Source organism: Macrosteles quadrilineatus, unplaced genomic scaffold, assembly GCF_028750875.1.
Source record: "Macrosteles quadrilineatus isolate MER2022 unplaced genomic scaffold, UCM_ALF_1.0 Scaffold_2__2_contigs__length_208266976, whole genome shotgun sequence".
Taxonomy (NCBI): domain Eukaryota; kingdom Metazoa; phylum Arthropoda; class Insecta; order Hemiptera; family Cicadellidae; genus Macrosteles; species Macrosteles quadrilineatus.
The window spans coordinates 37,179,815-37,188,662 of NW_026542595.1; positions in this window are offsets into that span (position 1 = coordinate 37,179,815).

An 8,848-nucleotide genomic window follows, 5' to 3' on the forward strand; every position below is an offset into this window, starting at 1 on the left:
GCAGCAGTATCAGGATTATTCATGTAGAATATGTCATGCTCTTTACAATAAGAGTCTAGTTTATTTTTTGGAGGTACATTTTTAGCTAAATTCTCACGTACATTCGTCCCAGGTCCACAGTATTGATATGATGGTATGTGAAGTGGAAATGGAAGGTTATTTATAAGAGTATTCAATAACCCTCGACCCCTGTAAGGCTTTAGGAATAAACCTTTGCCCTTTTTACATGTTTTCTTATTATCATTTTTTACCATTTTTATTATATAAAAAATGTCTTTTATTCAACAAAAACATAAATTTAAAATATCACATACTAAGGAGTATATACCAAAGAAGTTGGGTCTATTTCCTACCAATATTCGATGTGTTATTTGTGGTCCAAGTGGAAGTGGGAAGACGGTTGTAATTTACAATTTAATTGTAAGAAAGGAAGGATTAAAATTTACAAACTTATATTTAATATCTAAATCTTTAGAACAAGAAAAATATAAAAAAATAATTGAAATATTTAGTTTGTGTGATGAAGTGAAATTACACACGTTTACTGACTGTGAAATCACACTAAATGATGTAAAATCACAGTCAGTTGTTGTATTTGATGACATAAATAGTCAAAATATTACACAATTTTTCTCAATGGGTCGACATAAAAATATTAACTGTTTTTACTTGTGTCAATCTTACAGCAAAGTACACAAACATTTACGTGATAATGTAAATTTCCTAATATTATTCAAACAAGATGATTTAAATTTAAAACATGTATATAACAATCATGTTGGTAATGACTTTTCATTTAACCAATTTAGAAATCTCTGCCACCAATGTTGGGATAAAACTAAATATGGCTTTTTTGTAATAGACAAAGAAAGGTCAAAGAATAATGGCAAATATAGATTTATGTTTGATCAATTTTATAATGACCAAGAGCAAGGGTGTTGATGCCATCTTCTAGAATAAACCTCTTGTCATCGTCAAAGGATAGTACTTTCTTGTTCATGGTCAAGGTTTGAAGATGATGATTTGTAGATTTAATTCTTGTCACATTCTCATAGTAGTCTTGACCAGTTGCAAGACAGTTCAAATAATGTTGATGTCTAAGGAGATGTTTAACTGTAGCACCATCAGCTCCTTTAGCTTTTTTGACCTCTAAAGCTTGCTTGTCTTCTTCATATAACCATTTTAGAGGAATGTAAGAGTATAACTTTGGTCTTAAACCACAATATTCATACATAATATGACCATCCAATTCGTCTTTAAACTTCCCAGTGACTTTTTTATTTTTATCAGAGTATAAGAAATGGTCTTTACTATATCCAGAGGTATCAAAATAGTGCAAGTCACATTCTATTTCCTTGTAAAAGTCCTCTGTAACTATAGCATACATTAAAGAATCTGTATCTGTCATTAGAAATCTTTTATTCTTAAATTTTGACATATAGTTATAGTGGAAATCATACATTATTACTTTACTAATATCCAAAATGGTCATTCCCAAATATATTGGTTTATTAAACTTTACAACTAATTTATTTAAATGTATAGCATGTAAATTGTTATCAAACTTTTTGCTACAATCAAACCTTGGATTAGTGACATATTTTGTTAATAGTGACTCATCCTTGAGATATATATCACGAAACTTTCGTTGATTCATAATTGTCCGACCAAAGAGACTATTATTTAACAATTTGTAAAAGTCTTTTTCGAAATCATTTTTAGCCCATTTTCTTTTTTCAATATTAAAATTAATATAGGGTGCAAGCCATTTTGATTGTCTAAATTTTAAAATTCTGTGGTATTTTGTAACAATCAAACCCAATTCCTAATATTTTTGTAATGCATTGTAATGTAAAATATATTTAGTTTTGTCATTTAAATTTGGCATTAATTTGCCATTCATTTTCTCTGGTGCTAATGGATAGTCATTATGTAAATCATGTAAGCTTTTATCATATTTTAAATCAACTTCTAAAATGTATCCAAACTCATCATTTTGATTATATTTGTAGTCTATCTCATTCGACCAACAAAATCCATCCATAGGTAGCGGCTCGCACATCGCTGTTGAGTATAGCGAGTTACAATCTAAATATATTAAATAGACACTCTCTTGATTGGGATCATAGTGTTCACCCATATATCTATTATTTGCTTTAGCGTAACGTGTAGAAATCATACTGACTCCTCCTCGAATCGCACTTTCTATGAACAAATGCATGTCAATATCTTTGAATAATTGTAATTTTATTCCTGTCATTCTAAGACAGGCCTCCCATGTAAGTCCAGGAAGTGAATACATATGTACAGGGTCAAGTTTGTAATCTTTTAAACACAGGTCTCTAAATGTCTCAAACACATCAGCCAGTAGCAATACATCTGTTTTAAGATATAAATCATGATATTCTTGTAAATTATTTATATTAAAATGGGTCCATACATTTTTAGCATGTTCATATTCATTGGGAGAGATATGTTCTTTAGTTATAGAACTGTAAAATGTTTCAATTGGGGGTAGAGACTCTGCGAACTTATCTGGTCCCGTCATATATTCATAGGGATATACACCTTTACGTTGTAGTAGTGGATTTTGTATGAATCTAAATGTGTTCAAATTGGAAGCCAATTTATATAATGGAAGGGACAGAAAGTTGTATGAATCTAAAAATACTAAATCATCAACAGAGAATGATATATATTTTTCCATATCTTTAGCTATACAATTTAATTTACGTTTATTAAACTTTCCCAAATGTTGCATTATTATGTGACCATCATAATTTTTCAAGTTATGGAAGAATACTGGTATTTTCTTTGTTACTTTATAATTTAAATTACAATCATTGTGGGCAGCTCCACGGTATTGGCCAGAGGAATGGCAATGATCTCTCACCCTATCAAAATATAGGGGCTTTTCACAAATATTACAGTGTGTTGAGTTTTGGAAAGATACCTCTTGCTCAGGAGTCATTTGAAGAGGAATATATATTGCCATTTGGTTTTTAATATAATCATAAGTCTGAAATAATCTTTCAAAAACACATCCATAACATTTGTGCCACTGTACAACTCTTCAGAAATAATTTTTGAATCTTTTACTACAACAAATGCAAATCCAGATGGAGTATGCTTGTTAGAGTTTATAAAGCATTCAAAATCTGCATAAATAACAAATGGGGCTTTAAGTTGATATTTATAATTTTTAAATTGTAATGTATCTTGTTTAGACATTTCCACTCGTTGGGCATCAAAGTTTTTACAATAAGTTGTGTGACGTTCTAATATATCATTAGTGTAAAAATGTTGCAAACACAACTTGCAAAAATTCTTCTTATGGTCATATTTTGTAGACCGCAGCATTAACTTACCAAAATCACGAATTAAACAATAATGTGATTTACGACCTTCTTGTAATAATAATAAATCGATGTGAGTATTACTATTCAGTTTGGTTGTTCTTAATGGATATATACATTTCTGGTCTTCAACTCCAAATACATTTACACTTATATTATTTTGTGTTTCAAATTTATCTATATCAGATATTTTCACAGGATACTTTATGTTTGTCATATTCAGCTGACCTATGTAGGGTACATAGCTGGAGACTCTATTAGCATTTTCATTAGAGTTCCTTGGATATAAAGCTGCTAATATCGACCAAAGGAAGCATTTATTATCAGCATTTTTTATATTTAACACTGCATGTTTCGATTGAATAGTTTTTGGTGTGGGAATGTATGACTTTGGAGTTAGGGGCTTATACTTGTAAACATGTAACTGCCAATATTTAGTATGGTCATAAATCCATCCACTGCCTTGGGCTTGATATTTGTGTATGGATGCATCAATCTTTAAAAATGCATTTTCAATTTGAGGCTTTAAATCTCTCTTCTCAATAGTTAAGGTAGTAAGGCTTCTAAAATTTGCAATACATTCTTTTTCATTAACTAATTGTCCATTTTGATCCATTGAATATTTTATAAATTTGATTCTCCTTACTAAAGTCCATTTTATTGGCAGAGGACAAGACTGAAGAGTATTTTTAAGTTCAGTTCTAATCGATTCACCAACAAATTTAATCATTGTGTATGGACATTTTATGCAAGAATTGGCGTGTCTTTTAAAATGTCCAACAACATTCGTTTTACAGAAATTACAAGTCTTGTGATTTTGTAATATATGAGATTTTAGAGCTATGTTACTATCACAGATTAAATTACAAACTTTACACAGTTTTACCTTGATTTGATGTATCAAATTGTAGTGGCGAATCAGGTTACTTTTGGTGGAGAGCGACACAGAGCAGTGTTGACAGGTGGGCCTCATGGTCCAGAATGAAATATCACCCGAATGTCACTTCTATTTATAGACTTTTCGAAAATTTCAAAATTTTTTAAATTTTCAAAAATATTTTTGCTAGAAATTAAAAATTGTTAAACAATTTAACTAGAAATTACTTCAACAGGAGGTCACCCACCCAGGACTTAATCAAGAGCTGCCACTAGAGACGAGACGACCGACCATGGGTCAGGAGCGAGAAGCCTGACCATAAGTCGGGAGCATGCCCACGCCGTGAGCTGGGAGCACATGCAAACCTCGCACTGTCAAGTTGATGATTTTGAGAATATACTTGTAAATGCATGTGGATTTGAAATAGTAATGAAGTTATACAATGGTGTTGAACATTTATATTGGGGTGTACAGGCGAAGATCAGGATTTTTGGATTTGGTGGCTAAAAAATGATCCCCATGTTATTCTTATGGGGAAAAACGCCCCAAGTGACGTCATATTCTTCTATTGCCTCTACTCTAAATTTACACTTGTAAGGGTCAATAAATATAAGAAATAGCTTTTTAGCTTAATATCAAATATATTTATGGGGAATAAGTAAGGAATAAGGTTTGACAATTATATAGGGATATTTAGGCAAAGATCAGGATTTTTGGTTTTGGTGGCCAAAAAATGATCCCCATGTTATTCTTATGGGGAAAACATGCCTAAAGTGATGTCTCTTTGCTAGTTCGCCACTACTACGGTGAAAATAAAGGAATTCTATTCAATGCTATAGATACTGTTTGTGTATTTAATATGCAAGCGGGCAGCTGATTTTGCAGCCCTAGGGATGTAAAAAAACCTGCTCGGTCCCCAAATGACGATGACAGCTGGCATGGCCAGCAAAACCTAACTTTCAGCCTCTAATTAACGTATGTAAAACAGCTAATAACATCAGAGTGTGGTGAAAATACCATTAAACTAAACTAGCTGTTACCCACGGGCTTCATCCAGTTTGACTTCATAAGTACTAGCAGCAAAACCCGGCGTTGCCCGGGTAAAAATAAAATGCACAATAATGGTAATAAAATAGGGTTTTTGATTGCGTTATACAGTATCTTGAACTTAACTGATCCAAACGATTAACATCTCAAATGAAAGCCTTTATTTTAGGAGTATTTTAACCAAGACCAAAGATTTGACCAAGACATCAAAAATAAATAATAATGATTGTTGATTCGTGATTCAGCAGCGTGTTTTAGGTACGTCCGATCTTAATAATCAATAGTTCAAATGAAAGCTGGTATTTCATTGAAAGTTTGTTCTATGACCAAAACATGTTGGAGGATGTAGTTAGAACTGGTGAAACACATAATTAATTTAGAAAGAATTAAAAAATAATTTAATTTTTGGTCAAGTAATACAGTAGATAAAAAAGTGATGGTGAGTTATGGAAAATCCATGCGTGCTTACCTTTAATTTAAGATCAAAATCTATGAAAATCGGTCGGTTAGAAGAGCCATACGAACTCGGAAAATAAAAACCAAATTTAACTCCCATAAGAAATGTACAGGGAGGCAGTTGCTTTTGTGCAGAACTCAAAATATACATCATACAAATGAATGCCGATGCTTGATGGCAAATCAGTGCGTTTGGTCCATAACTTTAATTTATGACCAAAATTATGAAAATCTGTCTGGACGAAGAACCAAACAAACACTCTCAAATGTATATCTGTTTTTTTTTACTATAAGCTAAGTCAGGACGAGTGACATTCTTATTTTTCTAATGACATTTTCCAACAGAGTTTAAGGTGATGGTTGAAAGATTTTAAGACAATAATACACAAACTTTTCATCAAATACCAAATCGTCATGAATGTTGTATGTGAGTAGGCCTAATGATTTACAAACGTGACTCTACTTACAGATTATGTAACTAAAATACTTTACATCTGGCCTATTTTCGAGAGTATAATAACCTTAGGATACCAAAGATCCGATTGAGATACTGTAGGCCTAAGCTTATGTTGAAAAGTTGAGACTGTAATGGATTTTCAGTGTACCAATGAACGCTAGGCTATATGGCAAGCTCTCTCAAGTGTTTTGTTTATTTGAAAACATCCACTTTCTGGCGCCAATCCCAGAACATTCAAATTTATAGCCATGTTGGTATGTATTTTAATACTTATTCAAAAGAGTTCATCAGAATATAGCTTTCTACATCCTGAAATTAATATACAGTATTTTATTTTTAAACTTTAATAAACATTAAATACCTAACTTTAGTTTATATAATTGGATTTGTGTAAATTTAATTTAATTTACAGATTAATTTTTACGAGACAGGCTTTTGGAATTTGTTGGTTATTGGTTACTTGTAAAAAATTGAATTTCTTGAAGAATTTTTTTGGATGATTGAGAATTTTCTGATTTTCTTTACGTATGAAATAATGTCTGTGTGACCCATTTTGTTTAGGACTTTTAGAATTGTCAAACATCACATCATTGTCATTGTCATTGTCATGTCATTGATTAAATTTGTGTAACTGTGGTTATGGTTAGTAAGAGATGTTTAAAAAAGACAAGATTTGAAAACCTAACAACAGTAACATAAAAGTTTTCAACTGTTTTTCGTTCTCAGGGAAGAAACATGGACAGACAGAAAAGCAGAATTCCACATGTCTACTTTATCATATAATAGGTCAATCGCTCCAACAGCCGTCTATCACATCTGAGTTTCAATGTGGCGATAATCTGGGATTTCTTATTCATTCATGGTTCATTTATGTCAAAGGTTTTAATTATGGTGTGGAAAACGATGAGAAGTGCTTCTTATTTTTAGACTAGAGTTTTTGATGAATCATTTAACATTTTCATCCAAACCCTAAATAATGATTGAATACTTTGAAATGTTTACCAAATCATGCTGCACACCAAATTGGTAGAGCTCAGAAGATCTTCCAGCCCAACAAAATAAAATATCCTTACTAATGCTTGCCAACAATTCCTTAAGTTCTTTTAACCTTGTGTATGATAATTAAATTTAAATTTTTTTTTTATTGCAAAAATATCTGGTTTTTGAGTGTGGGCCAAGCATCAAGTCTTATCCTAATCCCGATGTACCTACTTTACAATGGGTTTCGTGGCAATCCCTTCCAAGATGACTGGAACCCGGGACGAGTGATTGATCTCGGATGGAAGTTGCAAGTTTTATTTGAGAAGTGGTACGGAGAGGTTGTAAAATCTGTCTTCAGTGTTCAGCATGTTAGCCCACCTGAATACATTTTTCACGTCTATGTCAAAATGACAAGCCGTTTGAGTCCCTTCGTAAGTAAAGATCACCAAGGCAACATGTTGGATTGTTGATCAAAGTGCTCGAGATTTGTACTGACTAATGGGAAGTTCCATGGGCGGGATTTGGTAAGGGCAGGAGTTATTGTGATTAAAATGTATATTAAAAAGTAAATGTTATTGGGATTTTAATGTAGGCTAAAAAACTCATTTTAACTCAGAATTGATGTAATTAAAATTAATTAAAAAAATCAAATTACAAAGTTTTTCATTGTAAAAAAAAAGTATTAACATAATATTTCTACATTGAAATACATTTTTTACCGTTTGATTAATTTTAAGTTTGAATATATCTCCAATGAGAACAGCTCAAGAAAAGCATCTGAATTGATTCTAAAAGAAAGCCTGTGTAGATCAAGTTCATCTGTAAGTCAAGTTTATTTAGTTTTAGCATGAATAATCTGTTAGGAGTAATTTGGAGTAAATTATAACTAAGCTTTTTGCTTTCAGAGTCTAATTACAGGAAATTGATTCATATTTAAAGTACATCAAATTAACATTTCAGAAACAAGGAGAGCCGGATAAAAATTATTTATTGCAGACACTAACTTTGTAAAAGAAACAGAGGAATAAAATCGTATACAGTAGTATCATCACCCCAATGAAAATAGTGGTATACATTTTTATTCCTCCGATTTTTTTACAAAGTTAGAAAAGAAAGTTATTCCCAGATGTGGCTGTAGCGTCATGAAAAAAAAGGGTGATCTCCTGATCCCGCCAATGGGAAGTTCAGTTGCAACTTCTTTTGCCTGTGAGAGTTTTCACCAACAAAGACATGTGTTGAAGCCTCTTTGCGCTCGGATGTAATCGACACCAGCCTAAGTACCCAAATCGACCGCAGCAAGGAAAAATATTTCTGTTCCTCCTCACGCTATCCATTATTCCTCAACCATGGTAGAATCACAGTATTTGATCTTAAACAGGGCCTCCAACTCATTTAGACTGTAAGAAATAACGTTGATTTGTTGCCCCTCCATCTCGTGCACATCTTTAGTTTGACTCCTCTGACGACAGAGACCACCACAGTTCTTTCTATGAGTCATAGAGGCGTCTTCTTAATTTACTTCTTTATATAGTCTTGTCAAACAGTTTTGATGGAGACTTCCTTCTCGTTTTTCCCTAATTGAAGACTCTTGTTTAGCCCACTAGCAGAACTCTTTGGGTAGTAGTAGTTTTGGGATTATAGAGCTCATTCACGTAATGATGTTCATCAAGGATC